The 20,637-nt window shown below is 34.4% G+C and overlaps 5 non-coding genes across 5 annotated transcripts; all 5 read right to left on the reverse strand.

The window, feature by feature from the left end:
- Positions 1-4,029: 4,029 nt before the first annotated feature.
- On the reverse strand, positions 4,030-4,103 carry TRNAT-AGU (transfer RNA threonine (anticodon AGU)). Its single transcript has one exon. It is a non-coding gene; the product is annotated as a tRNA-Thr (tRNA).
- Positions 4,104-4,514: 411 nt separating this feature from the next.
- Positions 4,515-4,587, reverse strand: TRNAT-CGU (transfer RNA threonine (anticodon CGU)). The gene has a single exon. It is a non-coding gene; the product is annotated as a tRNA-Thr (tRNA).
- Positions 4,588-7,561: 2,974 nt separating this feature from the next.
- On the reverse strand, positions 7,562-7,635 carry TRNAT-AGU (transfer RNA threonine (anticodon AGU)). The gene has a single exon. It is a non-coding gene; the product is annotated as a tRNA-Thr (tRNA).
- A 425-nt stretch (positions 7,636-8,060) lies between these two features.
- Positions 8,061-8,133, reverse strand: TRNAT-CGU (transfer RNA threonine (anticodon CGU)). The gene has a single exon. It is a non-coding gene; the product is annotated as a tRNA-Thr (tRNA).
- A 2,837-nt stretch (positions 8,134-10,970) lies between these two features.
- Positions 10,971-11,043, reverse strand: TRNAT-CGU (transfer RNA threonine (anticodon CGU)). Its single transcript has one exon. It is a non-coding gene; the product is annotated as a tRNA-Thr (tRNA).
- Between the last annotated feature and the right edge of the window lie 9,594 nt (positions 11,044-20,637).

Raw genomic sequence — 20,637 nt, forward strand, 5'->3', positions numbered from 1 at the left:
TATTTATGCGGCGTGTTATTATGTGGCAATGAGTGGTATTTGGAGTGTATGTTGCATTGAGTGCAGAGTAATTATGTGGCATGTAACTTTGTGGCAGTGAGTGGTATTTGGAGCGTATGTTTTATTGACTGCAGTGTAATTATGTTACGTATAATTATGCGGCACTGAGTGGTATTTGGACTGTGTGTTGCATTGAGCGCAGTGTAAATAGGTAGCATATAATTATGAGGCACTGAGTGGTATTTGGAGTGTATGTTGCATTGAGAGCAGTGTAATTATGTGGCGTGTAGTTATGTGGCACTGAGTGGTATTTACGTGTATTTTGCATTGAGTGCAGTATAAATATGTGGTGTGTAATTATGTGGCACTGAGTGGTATTTGGAGTGTATGTTGCATTGAGCGCAGTGTAATTATGTAGCATATAATTATGTGGCACTAAGTGGTATTGTGTGGAGTATATGTTGTATTCAGTAGAGTGTAATTATGTGACGTGTAATTATGTGGCACTGAGTGGTATTGTTTGGAGTGTATGTTGCATTGAGTGCAGTGTAAGTATGTAGCATATAATTATGTGGCACTGAGTGGTATTGTGTGGAGTGTGTGTTGCATTCAGTGGAGTTTAATTATATGGGGTGTAATTATGTGGCACTGAGTGGTATTTGGAGTGTATGTTGCATTGAGTGCAGTGTAATTATGTGGCATGTAATTATGTGGCACTGAGTGGTATTCCTATTCATAGAATTTTTAATTATACATTGTTCAAGAATCCATTACATGAATTCAACTATAGAATGAACTTTTATCTCTATCTTGCTCTTTGTCATTCTGTTTTTCACTCTAGGCATTTTTTTGAAATTCTTCACAATACGACATTTTTTATTATAATTTAAAACAACCCATTCTAAAGTTCACAGAACAACACTTTTCTTTTTAAATTGTATTAAACATTTGCGTGATGAAAAATATTCTTAAAAATAAGGAATCAATATTGAGATGTGGCTGAAATTTGAACTAAGGATTTCCAGTTTACGAGTCAGGTGTTTTAACCACTTACCCACAGGACCTATTATGGTGACAAAGAAGGAATCAATAATTTAGTATTGGTGATCGAATTCGGTGCCTGTCTTAATATGTATTCTATTGTTAAACAAGAAAAGATTCCTAATCTGTAAACAAGAATAATTATGTTGTATTAAAAAAGAACACATTTTAAACTCAATTCAATATTTTGAAAAGTTTACAAAGAATTGTTTTACATCAATGCATCAATATTGCTCAAATCAAGGGTAATATTTCATCTGCGTCTTCTTCATTGATAAGCCTTTTTATTTTGCAATCACAGTATTGCTACTATAATCTTGAAAACACAGATTTTTTTATACGTTTAAGATGATCTGTTCAACAGGAAGATGAATCTGACTTTTCTAATCTAATTGTATCAAAGGACGACTTAATGAAAGTGATTTCTTATTTAAGAATGAGAAAGCAAGGTGCTGCTGAAATTTGAACTAAGGATTTCCAGTTTACGAGACAGGTGTTTTAACCACTTAACCACAGGACGTACTGTGGTGACAAAGAAGGAATCATTAATTTATTACTGGCGATCGAATTCGGTGCCTGCCTTAGAGTTTCTTAATATGTATTCCAATGTTAAACAAGAAAGGATTCCTAATCTGTAAACAAGAATAATTATGTTGCATTAAAAAAGAACACATTTTAAACTCAATTCAATATTTTGAAAAGATTACAAAGAATTGTTTTACATAAATGCATCAATATTCCTCAAATATAGGGTTTTATTTAATCTGCGTCTTCTTCATTGATAATCCTTTTTGATTTTGCAGTTACAGTATTGCTACTATAATCTTGAAAACACTTTGAGTTTTTAATAGGTTTAAGTGATCTGTTCATCAAGAAGCTGAATCTGACTTTTCGAATATAATTGTATCAAAGGACGACTTAATGAAAGTGATTTCTTATTTAAGAATGAGAAAGCAAGGTGCTGCTGAAATTTGAACTAAGTATTTCCAGTTTACGAGACAGGTATTTTAACCACTTAACCACAGGACCTACTGTGGTGACAAAGATGGAATCATTAATTTAGTATTGGTCATCGAATTCGGTGCCGGCCTTAGAGTGTCTTAATATGTATTCCAATTTTAAACAAGAAAGGATTCCTAATCTGTAAACAAGAATAATTATGTTGTATTAAAAAAGAACACATTTTAAACTCAATTCAATATTTTGAAAAGTTTACAAAGAATTGTTTTTAAATAAATGTATCAATATTGCTAAAATCTAGGGTTTTATTTCATCTGCGTCTTCTCAATGATAATCCTTTTTGATTTTTCAGTAACAGTATTGCTACTATAATCTTGAAAACACTATGAGTTTTTAATAGGTTTAAGATGATCTGTTCAACAGGAAGATGAATCTGACTTTTCTAATTTAATAGTATCAAAGGACGACTTAATGAAAAATATTTTTTATTGAAGAATGAGAACAGCTAGGTGCTGCTGAGATATGATCTCAAGATCTCCTGTTTACTAGACAGGCGCTTTAACCAGCTAAGCCACAGCACCGTCTTGAAAATCCTTTAAGGAACAGTTTGCCTTATGGTGTTCAAGACAATCCTGAGTTTTTCACTTTCATAATCTTTTCTAAGTATGAACAACACTCTACTTAACCACTTTAGATGAGAACACTCATCTTATTCACAAACAGCTCATTAATATATTGCTTATCCTATTCATAGAATTATTAATTATGGTTTGTTCAATAATCCAATCCTTGAATTCAACTCTTGAATGATGTTTTATCTCTATCATGATCTTTGTCATGATCTTTTTCATTCAAGGCATTACTTTGAATTTCTTCACAATACCACGTTTTCTATTTTCATTTAAAATGACCCATTCTAAAGTCAACAGAACAACACTTTTCTTTTTAGATTGTATTAAACATTTGCGTGATGAAAAATATTCTTACATATAAGGAGCCAATAATAAGGTGCTGCTGAGATTTGAACTCAGGATTTACTGTTTACGATTCAAGCGCTTTAACCACTTAGCCACAGCTCCTACTTTTGGGGACAAAGAAGGAATCATTAATTTAGTATTGGTGATCGAATTTGGTGCCTGTCGTACAGTTTCTTAATATGTATTCTTTTGTTAAACAAGAAAATTTTCCTAATCTGTAAACAAGAAAAATTAAGTTGTATTAAAAAAGAACACATTTTAAACTCAATTCAAAATTTTGAAAAGTTTACAAAGAATTGTACTACATAAATGCATCAATATTGCTCAAATCTAGGGTAATATTTCATCTGCGTCTTCCTTCATTGATCAGCTTTTTTATTTTGCAATCACAGTATTGCTACTATAATCTTGAAAACACTATGAGTTTTTAATAGGTTTAAAAATTATATGTTCAACAGGAAGCTGAATCTGACTTTTCTAATATAATTGTATCAAAGGATGACTTAATGAAAGTGATTTTTTATTTAAGAATGAGAAAGCAAAGTGCTGCTGAAATTTGAACTAAGGATTTCCAGTTTACGAGACAGGTATTTTAACCACTTAACCACAGGACCTACTGTGGTAACAAAGAAGGAATCATTAATTTAGTGTTGGTGATCGAATTCGGTGCTGGCCTTAGAGTTTCTTAATATGTATTCCAATGTTAAACAAGAAAGGATTCCTAATCTGTAAACAAGAATAAGTATGTTGTATTAAAAAAGAGCACATTTTAAACTCAATTCAATATTTTGAAAAGTTTACAAAGAATTGTTTTACATAAATGCATCAATATTCCTCAAATATAGGGTTTTATTTAATCTGCGTCTTCTTCATTGATAATCCTTTTTGATTTTGCAGTTACAGTATTGCTACTATAATCTTGAAAACACTATGAGTTTTTAATAGGTTTAAGATGATCTGTTCAACAGGAAGATGAATCTGACTTTTCTAATTTAATTGTATCAAAGGACGACTTAATGAAAGTGATTTTTTATTTAAGAATGAGAAAGCAAGGTGCTGCTGAGATTTGAACTCAGGATCTCCTGTTTACTAGACTGGCGCTTTAACCAGCTAAGCCACAGCCCCCTCTTGAAAATCCTTCAAGGAACAGTTTGCCTTATGGGGTTCAAGACAATCCTGAGTTTTTCACTTTCCTAATCTTTTCTAAGTATGAACAACACTCTACTGAACCACTTTAGATGAAAACACTCATCTTATTCACAAACACCTCATTAACATATTGCTTATCCTATTCATTGAATTTTTCATTATGCCTTGTTCAAGAATCCAATCCTTGAATTCAACTCTAGAATGATGTTTTATCTCTATCATTATCTTTGTCATTCTCTTTTTCATTCAAGGCATTACTTTGAATTTCTTCACAATACCACGTTTTTTATTTTAATTCATAATGACCCATTCTAAAGTCAACAGAACAACACTTTTCTTTTTAGATTTTATTAAACATTTGCGTGATGAAAAATATTCTTACAAATAAGGAGCTGCTGAGATTTGAACTCAGGATTTCCTGTTTACGAGACAGGCGCTTTAACCACTTAGCCACAGCACCTTCTTTTGGGGACAATAAAGGAATCATTAATTTAGTATTGTTGATCGAATTCGGTGCCTGTTGTACAGTTTCTTAATATGTATTCTTTTATTAAACAAGAAAAGATTCCTAATCTGTAAACAAGAATAATTATGTTGCATTAAAAAAGAACACATTTTAAACTCAATTCAATATTTTGAAAAGTTTACACAGAATTGTTCTACATAAATGCATCAATATCGCTCAAATCTAGGGTAATATTTCATCTGCGTCTTCTTCATTGATCAGCTTTTTTATTTTGCAATCACAGTATTGCTACTATAATCTTGAAAAAACTTTGAGTTTTTAATAGGTTTAAGATGATATGTTCAACAGGAAGCTGAATCTGACTTTTCTAATATAATTGTATCAAAGGACGACTTAAAGAAATTGATTTTTTATTTAAGAATGAGAAAGCAAAGTGCTGCTGACATTTGAACTAAGGATTTCCAGTTCACAAGACAGGTTTTTTAACCACTTAACCACAGGACCTACTGTAGTGACACAGAAGGAATCATTAATTTAGTATTGGTGATCGAATTCGGTGCATGCCTTAGAGTTTCTTAATATGTATTCCAATTTTAAACAAGAAAGGATTCCTAATCTGTAAACAAGAATAATTATGTTGTATTAAAAAAGAACACATTTTAAACTCAATTCAATATTTTGAAAAGTTTACAAAGAATTGTTTTAAATAAATGTATCAATATTGCTAAAATCTAGGGTTTTATTTCATCTGTGTCTTCTCATTGATAATCCTTTTTGATTTTTCAGTAACAGTATTGCTACTATAATCTTGAAAACACTATGAGTTTTTAATAGGTTTAAGATGATCTGTTCAACAGGAAGATGAATCTGACTTTTCTAATTTAATAGTATCAAAGGACGACTTAATGAAAAATATTTTTTATTTAAGAATGAAAACAGCTAGGTGCTGCTGAGATATGATCTCAAGATCTCCTGTTTACTAGACAGGCGCTTTAACCAGCTAAGCCACAGCACCCTCTTGAAAATCCTTCAAGGAACAGTTTGCCTTATGGTGTTCAAGACAATCCTGCGTTTTTCACTTTCCTAATCTTTTCTAAGTATGAATAACACTCTACTGAACCACTTTAGATGAAAACACTCATCTTATTCACAAACAGCTCATTAATATATTGCTTATCCTATTCATAGAATTTTTAATTATGCTTTGTTCAAGAATCCAATCCTTGAATTAAACTCTTGTATGATGTTTTATCTCTATCATGATCGTTGTCATTCTCTTTTTCATTCAAGGCATTACTTTGAATTTCTTCACAATACCACGTTTTTTGTTTTCATTTAAAATGACCCATTCTTAAGTCAACAGAGCAACACTTTTCTTTTTAGATTTTAATAAACATTTGCATGATGAAAAATATTCTTACATATAAGGAGCCAAAAATAAGGTGCGGATGAGATTTGAACTCAGTATTTCCTGTTTACGAGACAGGAACTTTAACTGCTTAGCCACAGCACCTACTTTGGGGACAAAGAAGGAATCATTAATTTAGTATTGGTGATCGAATTCGGTGCCTGTCGTACAGTTTCTTAATATGTATTCTTTTGTTAAACAAGAAAAGATTCCTAATCTGTAAACAAGAATAATTATGTTGTATTAAAAAAGAACACATTTTAAACTCAATTCAATATTTTGAAAAGTTTACAAAGAATTGTTCTACATAAATGCATCAATATTGCTCAAATATAGGGTAATATTTCATCTGCGTCTTCTTCATTGATAAGCTTTTTTATTTTGCAATCACAGTATTGCTACTATAATCTTGAAAACACTTTGAGTTTTTAATAGGTTTAAGATGATATGTTCAACAGGAAGCTGAATCTGACTTTTCTAATATAATTGTATCAAAGGACGACTTAATGAAAGTGATTTTTTATTTAAGAATGAAAAAGCAAAGTGCTGCAGAAATTTGAACTAAGGATTTCCAGTTTACGAGACAGGTATTTTAACAACTTAACCACAGGACCTACTGTGGTGACAAAGATGGAATCATTAATTTAGTATTGGTGATCGAATTTGGTGCCGGCCTTAGAGTTTCTTAATATGTATTCCAATTTTAAACTAGAAAGGATTCCTAATCTGTAAACAAGAATAATTATGTTGTATTAAAAAAGAACACATTTTAAACTCAATTCAAAATTTTGAAAAGTGTACAAAGAATTGTTCTATATAAATGCATCAATATTGCTCAAATCTAGGGTAATATTTCATCTGCGTCTTCCTTCATTGATAAGCTTTTTTATTTTGCAATCACGGTATTGCTACTATAATCTTGAAAACATTGAGTTTTTAATAGGTTTAAGAGGATATGTTCAACAGGAAGCTGAATCTGACTTTTCTAATATAATTGTATCAAAGGACGACTTAATGAAAGTGATTTTTTATTTAAGAATGAGAAAGCAAAGTGCTGCTGAAATTTGAACTAAGGATTTCCAGTTTACGAGACAGGTATTTTAACCACTTAACCACAGGACCTACTGTGGTGACAAAGAAGGAATCATTAATTTTAGTGTTGGTGATCGAATTCGGTGCTGGCCTTAGAGTTTCTTAATATGTATTCCAATGTTAAACAAGAAAGGATTCCTAATCTGTAAACAAGAATAATTATGTTGTATTAAAAAAGAACACATTTTAAACTCAATTCAATATTTTGAAAAGTTTACATAGAATTGTTTTACATAAATGCATCAATATTCCTCAAATATAGGGTTTTATTTAATCTTCGTCTTCTTCATTGATAATCCTTTTTGATTTTGCAGTTACAGTATTGCTACTATAATCTTGAAAACACTATGAGTTTTTAATAAGTTTTAGATGTTCTGTTCAACAGGAAGATGAATCTGACTTTTCTAATTTAATTGTATCAAAGGACAACTCAATGAAAGTGATTTTTTATTTAAGAATGAGAAAGCAAGGTGCTGCTGAGATTTGAACTCAGGATCTCCTGTTTACTAGACAGGCGCTTTAACCAGCTAAGCCACAGCACCCTCTTGAAAATGCTTCAAGGAACAGTTTGCCTTATGGTGTTTAAGACAATCCTGAGTTTTTCACTTTCCTAATCTTTTCTAAGTATGAACAACACTCTACTGAACCACTTTAGATGAAAACAATCATATTATTCACAAACAGCTCATTAATATATTGCTTATCCTATTCATAGAATTTTTCATTATGCCTTGTTCAAGAATTCAATCCTTGAATTCAACTCTAGAATGATGTTTTATCTCTATCATGATCTTTGTCATTCTCTTTTTCATTCAAGGCATTACTTTGAATTTCTTCACAATACCACGTTTTTTATTTTAATTTAAAATTACCCATTCTAAAGTCAATAGAACAACACTTTTCTTTTTAGATTTTATTAAACATTTGCGTGATGAAAAATATTCTTACATATAAGGAGCCAATAATAAGGTGCTGCTGAGATTTGAACTCAGGATTTCCTGTTTACGAGACAGGCGCTTTAACCACTTAGCCACAGCACCTACTTTTGGGGACAGCGAAGGAATCATTGATTTAGTATTGGTGATCGAATTCGGTGCCTGTCGTACAGTTTCTTAATTTATTTATTTTATTTATTTATTTAATTTGTATAGCGCGTTATAACCACCGGGGTCTCTAAGCGCTGTTTGTCCAGATTACGCAGTGGGGTTCAGTATTTACATGATCTTAACAGCACACCTAGAGGCTGCTCCATGCTTGCTTGAACAGTGCAGTTTTTAACTTTTTTCTGAAAGATAGCAGATTGCAATCCTTCCTTAGCTCTGGGGCCAGTTTATTCCATAAAGCTGGAAGTGTATTGGAGAAAGCGCGTCCCCCCACCGTAGCCAGTTTGAAACGGGATTGGGACAAGAGGGTAGCGTCTGACGAGCGCAAAGTCCTGCTCGGTGTATATGGGGTCAGGCGGGATTTCAAATATCTTGGTGCCTTACCGTACAGCGCCTTATGTACGATACACAACCCTTTGAATACAGCCCTCTGCCGAATCGGGAGCCAATGTAGCTCCTGCATCAAAGGTGAAGAGTGGGCAGTCCTAGGTTTCTTATAAATCAGCCGGGCTGCATCATTCATAACCCCCTGTAGCATATCCAGCAACCGCTGGGGTAGACCAATATACAAGGAATTTCCGTAGTCCAGCCTAGCCAAGATTGTGGCTGAGACCACGTGTCTCAAGGTGGAAAATGAGAGTAGTGCAGAGATCTTCCTCAGTTGTCGCATCAGGCCTATACAGGTACCCACTACCGTGGTAACTTGTTTTTTCATAGAGAGTTTGTCATCCACATACAGGCCCAAACTTTTGACTGCAGACGCCGGTTCCGGTGGCACACCCAGTTCCGCAGGCCAGAATTTCTCGCTCCAGGGGTTGCCCGTGATGGAAATGGGCAACACTTCCGTCTTGTCCGGGTTGATTTTTAAAGAATTCGCGGACATCCAATTGACCGTGGCTTTAAGTATGTCCTGCAACCTGGTGGACGCTCCCGGGCTATCGTCCAGCCGGATGATTATCTGGGTGTCGTCGGCGTAGTTGTATACTAAGCAGTCCATCCTATTCAGGAGGGCAATTAAAGGCTGCAGGTAGATATTAAAGAGTAGGGGTGACAGGGCAGAACCCTGTGGAACCCCGCAAGTGATGGGAGCAGAAGTGGAAAGAAGATCCCCCAACTGTACTCTTTGTGTCATGCCCTGCAGGAATGATGTAAGCCATGCATGTGCTGTACCCCTGATACCAAAGGACCTCAACCGCGACAATAGTTGTTCATGACACACGGTATCAAAAGCCGCGGAGAGATCCAATAGTACCAGGGCGCTCGGTATTTTTATATCAGCCCGTCTCCCAGTTCATCCAGGATTGATAGCATGACTAATTCCGTGCTATGGTTAGCACGGAACCCTGCCTGGTTAGGCTCCAGCAGGTTGTTGCTTTCCAGATGTCCTGAGAGCAATGCCAGCACATGTATTCTTTTGTTAAACAAGAAAAGATTCCTAATTTGTAAACAAGAATAATTATGTTGCATTAAAAAAGAACACATTTGAAACTCAATTCAATATTTTGAAAAGTTTACACAGAATTGTTCTACATAAATGCATCAATATTGCTCAAATCTAGGGTAATATTTCATCTGCGTCTTCTTCATTGATAAGCTTTTTTATTTTGCAATCACAGTATTGCTACTATAATCTTGAAAACACTTTGAGTTTTTAATAGGTTTAAGATGATATGTTCAACAGGAAGCTGAATCTGACTTTTCTAATATAATTATATCAAAGGACAACTTAAAGAAAGTGATTTTTTATTTAAGAATGAGAAAGCAAAGTGCTGCTGACATTTGAACTAAGGATTTCCAGTTTACAAGACAGGTATTTTAACCACTTAACCACAGGACCTACTGTGGTGACAAAGAAGGAATCATTAATTTAGTGTTGGTGATCGAATTCGGTGCTGGCCTTAGAGTTTCTTAATATGTATTCCAATGTTAAACAAGAAAGGATTCCTAATCTGTAAACAAGAATAATTATGTTGTATTAAAAAAGAACACATTTTAAACTCAATTCAATATTTTGAAAAGTTTACAAAGAATTGTTTTACATAAATGCATCAATATTGCTCAAATCTAGGGTTTTATTTAATCTGCGTCTTCTTCATTGATAATCCTTTTTGATTTTGCAGTTACAGTATTGCTACTATAATCTTGAAAACACTATGAGTTTTTAATAGGTTTAAGATGATCTGTTCAACAGGAATGTGAATCTGACTTTTCTAATTTAATTGTATCAAAGGACAACTTAATGAAAATTATTTTTCATTTAAGAATGAGAAAAGCTAAATGCTGCTGGGATTTGAACTCAGGATCTCCTGTTTACTAGACAGGTGCTTTAACCAGCTAAGCCACAGGACGCTCTTGAAAATTCTTCTAGGAACAGTTTGCCTTATGGTGTTCAAGACAATCCTGAGTTTTTCACTTTCATAATCCTTTCTAAGTATGAAAAACACTCTACTCAACCACTTTAGATAAGAACACTCATCTTATTCACAAACACCTCATTAATATATTGCTTATCATATTCATAGAATTTTTATTTATGCTTTGTTCAAGAATCCAATCCTTGAATTCAACTCTTGAATGATGTTTTATCTCTATCATGATCTTTGTCATTCTCTTTTTCATTCAAGGCATTACTTTGAATTTCTTCACAATACCACGTTTTTTATTTTAATTTAAAATGACCCATTCTAAAGTCAACAGAACAACACTTTTCTTTTTAGATTGTATTAAACATTTGCGTGATGAAAAATATTCTTACATATAAGGAGCCAATAATAAGGTGCTGCTGAGATTTTAACTCAGGATTTCCTGTTTACGAGACAGGCGCTTTAACCACTTAGCCACAGCACCTACTTTGGGGACAAAGAAGGAATCATTAATTTAGTATTGGTGATCAAATTTGGTGCCTGTCGTACAGTGTCTATTTTGAAAAGTTTACAAAGAATTGTTTTACATAAATGCATCAATATTGCTCAAATCTAGGGTAATATTTCATCTGCGTCTTCTTCATTGATAAGCCTTTTTATTTTGCAATCACAGTATTGCTACTATAATCTTGAAAACACTGATTTTTTAAATAGGTTTAAGATGATCTGTTCAACAGGAAGATGAATCTGACTTTTCTAATTTAATTGTATCAAAGGACAACTTAATGAAAATTATTTTTCATTTAAGAATGAGAAAAGCTAAGTGCTGCTGAGATTTGAACTCAGGATCTCCTGTTTACTAGACAGGTGCTTTAACCAGCTAAGCCACAGGACGCTCTTGAAAATTCTTTTAGGAACAGTTTGCCTTATGGTGTTCAAGACAATCCTGAGTTTTTCACTTTCATAATCCTTTCTAAGTATGAAAAACACTCTACTCAACCACTTTAGATAAGAACACTCATCTTATTCACAAACACCTCATTAATATATTGCTTATCATATTCATAGAATTTTTATTTATGCTTTGTTCAAGAATCCAATCCTTGAATTCAACTCTTGAATGATGTTTTATCTCTATCATGATCTTTGTCATTCTCTTTTTCATTCAAGGCATTACTTTGAATTTCTTCACAATACCACGTTTTTTATTTTAATTTAAAATGACCCATTCTAAAGTCAACAGAACAACACTTTTCTTTTTAGATTGTATTAAACATTTGCGTGATGAAAAATATTCTTACATATAAGGAGCCAATAATAAGGTGCTGCTGAGATTTTAACTCACGATTTCCTGTTTACGATTCAAGCGCTTTAACCACTTAGCAACAGCACCTACTTTTGGGAGCAAAGAAGGTATAATTAATTTAGTATTGGTGATCGAATTTGGTGCCTGTCGTACAGTTTCTTAATATTTATTCTTTTGTTAAACAAGAAAAGATTCCTAATCTGTAAACAAGAATAATAATGTTGTATTAAAAAAGAACACATTTTAAACTCAATTCAAAATTTTGAAAAGTTTACAAAGAATTGTTCTACATAAATGCATCAATATTGCTCAAATCTAGGGTAATATTTCATCTGCGTGTTCCTTCATTGATAAGCTTTTTTATTTTGCAATCACAGTATTGCTACTATAATCTTGAAAACACTTTGAGTTTTTAATACGTTTAAGATGATATGTTCAACAGGAAGCTGAATCTGACTTTTCTAATATAATTGTATCCAAGGACGACTTAATGAAAGTGACTTTTTATTTAAGAATGAGAAAGCAAAGTGTTGCTGAAATTTGAACTAAGGATTTCCAGTTTACGAGACAGGTATTTTAACCACTTAACCACAGGACCTACTGTGGTGACAAAGAAGGAATCATTAATTTAGAGTTGGTGATCGAATTCGGTGCTGGCCTTAGAGTTTCTTAATATGTAGTCCAATGTTAAACAAGAAAGGATTCCTAATCTGTAAACAAGAATAATTATGTTGTATTAAAAAAGAACACATTTTAAACTCAATTCAATATTTTGAAAAGTTTACAAAGAATTGTTTTACATAAATGCATCAATATTGCTCAAATATAGGGTTTTATTTAATCTGCGTCTTCTTCATTGATAATCCTTTTTGATTTTGCAGTTACAGTATTGCTACTATAATCTTGAAAACACTATGAGTTTTTAATAGGTTTAAGATGATCTGTTCAACAGGAAGATGAATCTGACTTTTCTAATTTAATTGTATCAAAGGACGACTTAATGAAAATTATTTTTCATTTAAGAATGAGAACAGCTAGGTGATGCTGAGATGGGATCTCCGGATCTCCTGTTTACTAGACAGGTATTTTAACCACTTAACCACAGGACCTACTGTGGTGACAAAGAAGGAATCATTAATTTAGTGTTGGTGATCGAATTCGGTGCTGGCCTTAGAGTTTCTTAATATGTATTCCAATGTTAAACAAGAAAGGATTCCTAATCTGTAAACAAGAATAATTATGTTGTATTAAAAAAGAACACATTTTAAACTCAATTCAATATTTTGAAAAGTTTACAAAGAATTGTTTTACATAAATGCATCAATATTGCTCAAATCCAGGGTTTTATTTAATCTGCGTCTTCTTCATTGATAATCCTTTTTGATTTTGCAGTTACAGTATTGCTACTATAATCTTGAAAACACTATGAGTTTTTAATAGGTTTAAGATGATCTGTTCAACAGGAAGATGAATCTGACTTTTCTCATTTAATTGTATCAAAGGACGACTTAATGAAAGTGATTTTTTATTTAAGAATGAGAAAAGCTAGGTGCTGCTGAGATTTGAACGCAGGATCTCCTGTTTACTAGACAGGTGCTTTAACCAGCTAAGCCACAGGACCCTCTTGAAAGTTCTTCAAGGAACAGTTTGCCTTATGGTGTTCAAGATAATCCTGAGTTTTTCACTTTCATAATCTTTTCTAAGTATGAAAAACACTCTACTCAACCACTTTAGATGAGAACACTCATCTTATTCACAAACACCTCATTAATATATTGCTTATCCTATTCATAGAATTTTTAATTATGCCTTGTTCACAAATCCATTCCTTGAATTCAACTCTTGAATGATGTTTTATCTCTATCATGATCTTTGTCATTCTCTTTTTCATTCAAGGCATTACTTTGAATTTCTTCACAATATCAAATTTTTTATTTTCATTTAAAATGACCCATTCTAAAGTCAACAGAGCAACACTTTTCTTTTTAGATTTTATTAAACATTTGCATGATGAAAAATATTCTTACATATAAGGAGCCAATAATAAGGTGCTGCTGAGATTTGAACTCAGGATTTCCTGTTTAGGAGACAGGCCCTTTAACTACTTAGCCACAGCACCGACTTTGGGAACTAAGAAGGAATCATTATTTAGTATTGGTGATTGAATTCGGTGCCTGTCGTACAGTTTCTTAACATGTATTCTTTTGTTAAACAAGAAAAGATTCCTAATCTGTAAACAAGAATAATTATGTTGTATTAAAAAAAACACATTTTAAACTCAATTCAATATTTTGAAAAGTTTACAAAGAATTGTTCTACATAAATGCATCAATATTGCTCAAACATAGGGTAATATTTCATCTGCGTCTTCTTCATTGATAAGCTTTTTTATTTTGCAATCACAGTATTGCTACTATAATCTTGAAAACACTTTGAGTTTTTAATAGGTTTAAGATGATATGTTCAACAGGAAGCTGAATCTGACTTTTCTAATATAATTATATCAAAGGACGACTTAATGAAAGTGATTTTTTATTTAAGAATGAAAAAGCAAAGTGCTGCAGAAATTTGAACTAAGGATTTCCAGTTTACGAGACAGGTATTTTAACCACTTAACCACAGGACCTACTGTGGTGACAAAGTGAGGTTCTTTGAAATCTGAACCTGTGTTTAAAATATCATTATTCTGCTTTGATTTTGATATCAGAGAAACGAAAATGGCAAGTTTTATATGTGTGTGTATTTTCATCACAATACAATGATGCATGCAGGAGTTATTGGCAAATTCATTCTGAGCCCACAGGCACCCATGTTGTGAACAGCGTCCATTTTAGGTGTTGCCCTTTACATAGGCATATACATGAGCCAATGATTCTGGTAGAGCAAGTATGAAAGGACACGTACCCCTTAGCTTGAGTTCTTCCTGATTCCCATTTGACCTGAACAGGCTGAATCTGCCTACGTGATGTTGGCCTCACCAAACCAGTCCATGCCCTCTAGTCAATCTATATTAAAGATCTGAGCAACTTGTTGTGTACATTGGCCTGAGCAAGATAAGAAGGCCGAATACAGTAGCCATGCCTGTTTATGGTCCATAAGCACCCCTTATCCTACATTTCTATCTTCCACACCTGGCTCTGTTTCTCTGCTTCTGGGCTTTTACAATGGGGAGGTGACTGTTTATATGATGGGGAGGAAACCAGTTCTATTGTGAGCTTCTCCGGCCTGCACAGGAAAATATGTGAAGTTTGACATATGTTCATGATGGAAGATGGGTTGGTCAGTTTGGGCAAGTAGAATGGAATTCATAATTATAGCCTGCTTTGTTATGGTACCATGGGAGCGACCTACAATGATGTGTGTCACAGCAAGAATGTGAGCCTAGGGGCAAACTTTTTGTATAAAAGGCCTGCCTGAGAAAGCTCAGGCAGGCTCCCTCTTTCAGCTGTAGAACTACGGTTGGACGACGAAGCCTCATAATTAATTATAATAAAGATGTCTTTTAATTTTACAGATTGCCTGTCAATTCCTTTGCTGCTTTATTATGCAAACTGCTGGATAGATCCCTGGTGGGGAGAGTGAGTCATTTTCTACTTTTCCTCAAATGGCGCATCCAACTGTGGGCCTTATAATGGAGTGGTTATCTTTAGTAGTGTTTTGTCAACGGATGGAAAAACTGCTGGGGAAGACAAGACAGAATTCTACCAAAAAGAGGTACTCTGGGCACAGGGTTTTCTGGGGGATTATTTGTCTCTGCGGCCCAGTATGTTTTTTTGATTTTTCTGACTTAAAACTCTCCTGAAGTTGCCACTCCTGACTAAGGAACTCATTTTTTTTGCTGTAAGTATTTTTTAACAGACTGTTAGTGCAGTGGGGAATTGACAGTTATAATTTGGACAAATATTCGTGTATATGCAAATTGCAATTTGTATAGGCAGTTAATGAAGAGATATTTTCTCCATCTGCTTTAATTGAAGAATAAGTGGGTCGCTCCCACTCCTTTTTGGTTCTGAGTCCTTAGTTATTTATTGGTCGCGGAAATGTGACGCAGTCCTCAGTTATTTATTGGTCGCAGAAATGTGACGCAGTCCTTCGTAAGATTCTCGGTTCAGTTCGGTTTTGTAAGATTATCTGGTTACGATAATCATTCGGTTCAGTTCAGTTCAGTTCGGGTATCGATACATTTGGTTCGTTTGGTAGGCCTTTGGTTGCTGTGGTTCAGATTATCGCCGGTTGCTTTAGTTGGATAATCTTCCTCAGTATTGGTTCCTTAGTATTATTTGAACACTGCAGTATTCAAAAACCGTGGGTCACGTACATTTGCGTGTATATCGTTGGAGATAGCCCCATGAAGTCTGAAACCCGACTAGTGAGCGCAGATGCCTGGTCGCGGTATTTTGTTTTGTATTAGTACTGACTAGGTTGCAACAAAGGATTCCCGGTTGGAGGATTCGCGTCTGATACCTCCGGTTGGAACTCCAATTTATGAGCTCTCTTTAAAGGTCTGTAAGGCTGTCTCTTTTGCAGCCTTCTGGAAATCTGTTGAAGAATTTAACAAAAAAAAAAAAAAAAAAAAAAATAGGAACAAAAACGTTTTTGTTGTAAATATGGTTTACAACTAATATTGGCAGGTTATTTTTGAGCACAGTCTGTAGGCTGTTCCTTGTTTCTGTCCTAAGTGTTGACCTATGGGTTAAAATGTGTGTTTAAATGTCTATGTTGTTTGTAGGTTTTGTTGTACATTGCGACGGCGCTATGTACAAGAACGGCGCTATGTACAAGAAATGGTTAGAGAGCGCTGTTTTGTGTGGCCTGAGTGTTTGACTCCCCTTCTGTTTTGTGTCTGGAATGAGCTCAATGTATGTATGTGTATGGGTCACGTTCAATAGATGTAAATAAGGCTCCAAAGAAAAAAAATGAAAAAACGAAATTGCCTGTTCTTTAGACGCACGGTGTTAGATGTTCACAGCCAAGTCTTTTCAGCTGCAGTATATCTAATAAGAATGTTCATTCAGCCAGCACCTCTTTAGTTAAACACGGGTGGTGGAATTTTGCAAACAGTCCTTTTTAAATAAATATGGCGCAGTAATCTCACGCATTCCCAGTTAGGCAGCTGCGCCTAAGCTTGTGTGTTAATATGTATCTAAATAATAGGCTAGGGATATAGTGAGCGTTTTACATGTAGAACAGTCACAAATAGCAATAATTAGGCTTCATTAGGAGGAAAAAATTATTAATTATGAAAAATAATAATTAAAAACAAGTGCTACAAAAATCGTTTTTTAATATTTGTGAAGCTTAACACTCATACTATGACCCCCTAGCATTAAAATGTTTGATTTAAGTTATGTTGTACCACGAAAATGACCAAACACTTCTGTGCGCAATTTCCCTTACCCTAGGCGCAAACAAGCTCATTTCTATAAGGTATAAATAATTATTTTCAAATGTATGACTCCTAAATTTGATATTAGACATTCTAGTAATACCCATTATGCAAAAAAATTGTATGATATTTATTTCTTAGTATCCAGAATGCAAAAGTCGATTTTCAGATAAATAGACTGTTTTGAATGGTTACAGGGCCCCTTTTAAAGCGTCACTTCAGTAAAATGCATACATTTAGGTCATAATATATGTTTGCAGGTTGTGCCTTCTTATGATTCAGTGAGTCAATGTGTCATAGAAATTGTTTTAAATATAGTGAAATATTGCAGGTTATGTGGAAGTGGTTAAACCTACTGGCTTTGTCAGCTTCAGTTACCACGAGCAGGGGACTGGCAGAACCTGTATAACGTGTTCCAGCAGTAGCGGCCGAGATGTTATCTTGCAAGGCTGTCTTGTTGACATTTGTGACCTTTTAATTAGGGCCTCACCTGTGGAATGCAGCATGACATGGTTAAACATGCATCTGATGCTAACTTCAGCTGCCTCTTTGTATTTAAATCACTGCCCCTGCCACGGTCCTGACCTGAGGTCACTTGAATAGCCTGACTTGCTCCGATAAATTTAATTCCTGCTCATGTTCATAATTTAAAAGTGTCTTCTTAAAGCGTTACAAATTTGACATTAGCTGGGATGGGGTTTTTGTTTTTGAACTAAAATGAGCAGAGGATGCAGGGCACATGTACAGCAAATGATGATTGCATTTTAGCCAAAGAATAAATAATAGCTCCAGCATGTTCCCACAAAACGCTTGTTGTTCGGTAAACTATGTCATCAACACATTTATCTCAAATCAGAAATACGGCGGGGCTGACACAGCATTTCATCCCGCTAATAATAATAAAAGGAACACTATTTAATTTGTAAAACTGCAGCCTCATTTGTCAATACCCTGAAGGATTCTAGAGCCCACACGTGGTTTGCATAGCTCCCAGTTGCTTTCAAAATGCTGCACACAAGCGCTTTATATGAGATGTAGTTGATTGTATATGATTTAAATCTGTAACCTTCATTCATTGCAGGCTGGTTTGTTCTCATTTGCCGCATTCACATTACATCTGCGTTAAAAGCGCACATCTGAGATAATAAACAAATAGGAAAGGTATTCCTCATGCAAAATTGTAGCACCTGCACTTCATGTCTTACAAATTAAGCACTGTGTAAAATGAGGGAACATGATTTAAAAAGGGCAAATGCAAAAGTGATTTCTTTAAAAAAAAATATCAAACATTCTGCTAAATGATCTGTAGAACTGGTATATGTGTGTCTCCATGCTAGGAACTAATGATTTTTTTTAGTTAAGTTTATTTGACAAAAAGAAAAACGAAGTGTTACATTAAGTTTTAGATAGGCGATAAGTAGAAGCCCTTCCCCAAAATTCTGCAACTTAAAGGCCTTAGGCCTGAGTGAGAATGGGCGTTTTTGCAAGGTGCATGGACAAAAAGTTACAGGTAAATAATGAAAAGTTTTTGTATGTCACATTGTGTCATGTTTGATAAAAAGGGTTATAATTGATGTTGTATTATGAGAAATGTGTGTGTTGTGTATCTTTTCTGCTTCTTCCAATAGATAATTCATGGATTAATTCACAAGACACGTGAGTTGGCTGGTTGAAGAGAAATGTTTTTTTGCGTAATTTCTTTAAAAAAAAAAAATGTGTGTTTATGTTTCATTTATACATTTGGTCCACTGAAACGCGTTATTTGACACAGCGACATAATATTTTTACAGCAGAGTATCAATTACCTGATGCCCTGCTGTCAAAAGTAGGGTATAGGATTTTAGACTTGACAATTGAGATTGGGCTGCAGGTTTATAGTATACAGTACATGTGCCATGGTATTATGCATGACCGCTTATTCATATATGCTGTTTGTTTGTCTGGGCTGTTTTTTTCCTTGTGCTTGATATACAGCAAGTATATCTTATGGCTTGAGATGGCTTGATATGTGTATTTTTTTATCCCCTGTGCTGTGAAGGAACACATATGACGATATGTGTTATTTCACAATAAATTGGATGAATATTGTATTAAGATAAATTTCACAGATATGGACCTCATACTGTGAGCGAGTAAGGCAGCAGTTTTTCTAGTGCATGCCTAAATTTGGCTGTAATGATATTTAAGAAAACTAAAATGATATACTGGATCAAAGTGTGCCATCCTTTGTTAGTCACTTAACTGCCCTTTTTCCTTAAGGACAGGCAGCTCTGCATTTATGTATCCTTGATTGGGCCTAAGGATGGAATTATAGATCCGTGACTAAAGGTGGCCTAATTTCGATATCGCATTTTTTGATCGCATTTTTTTGATTAGCCTATGGATTCATTTTTTTCTCTTTCCCTGAAGAGACAACTGAACATTAGTTGGAATTACCGTGTAGGGTATAGATTGTCAGCGGTAGAGTTAAATTTCTGTAACATTGGTCTTTAATGTATCCCCGTGCTCTTGGTGCTGCGTCACACGCCTTAGGCCACCCAGGCAAACTCTTGTCCTTCCTATAGATTTTTCTTTTTGCTTCTTACCTGACCAATGTTGCATCATGTTTATTTATTGAAGATTTTAGCTGTGTTCTACGTCCATTTTCCCTTCTCCATCTTCCTTTCACCAGTCAGCCCATTTATTATTATGGGTGTATTGTTCATGTTCACACTTCTAGACTGCAGTGATGTATTAGGAACCCCCCTTATGCTACATACGATTCCCTTTTGTGTGACCAGACTGGTTCTCAAGAATTTTCTTTAGGCCTACTTCAAATGCCTTTTCAGTCTGACTGTCAGGATAGTGATAGCCTGGTTGATTGACCCAATACAAGTTTTCCATCTCAATAGGAGATATCCCCAGTTTTGTTTCTGCTGCCTCAAATTTTTTTTAATTAGATGTGTTCTAATCATGCAGATACCAGGAATCTCTAGTTCTTGTCCTTTTGACTGCACAGTTGATCAGTAGCCTTTGTATTACATAGCGCACCTGATGCACATTGTTTTAAAACGGGACTTTTCTTCATGTCCTTGATAATGTGCATTATGTCATTTCTCTATTTGAGATGTTCTAGATAAGGAGTTTAGGAACACCTAGGCTTCATCATTAAGGAGAATATGTATTTACCCCATTAAATAATGTATCCCATTAGATAATGCCACTGTGTGAGGGCATCCATTTAGGTTCCCATGACATATTGCCACTCCTTTGCAGATTACAGGCCACTTGCTTGCAGTCCTCTTGCCAAAAAAGCCAACCCATGAACTGTTTTTATATCTGACTTGAAGGAAACTAACAATTGTGTTACACTTCCTATATCACTAGGTTCTGCGGGAATCTTCCAG

Source organism: Lissotriton helveticus, chromosome 8 (genome assembly GCF_964261635.1).
Source record: "Lissotriton helveticus chromosome 8, aLisHel1.1, whole genome shotgun sequence".
NCBI classification, from domain to species: domain Eukaryota; kingdom Metazoa; phylum Chordata; class Amphibia; order Caudata; family Salamandridae; genus Lissotriton; species Lissotriton helveticus.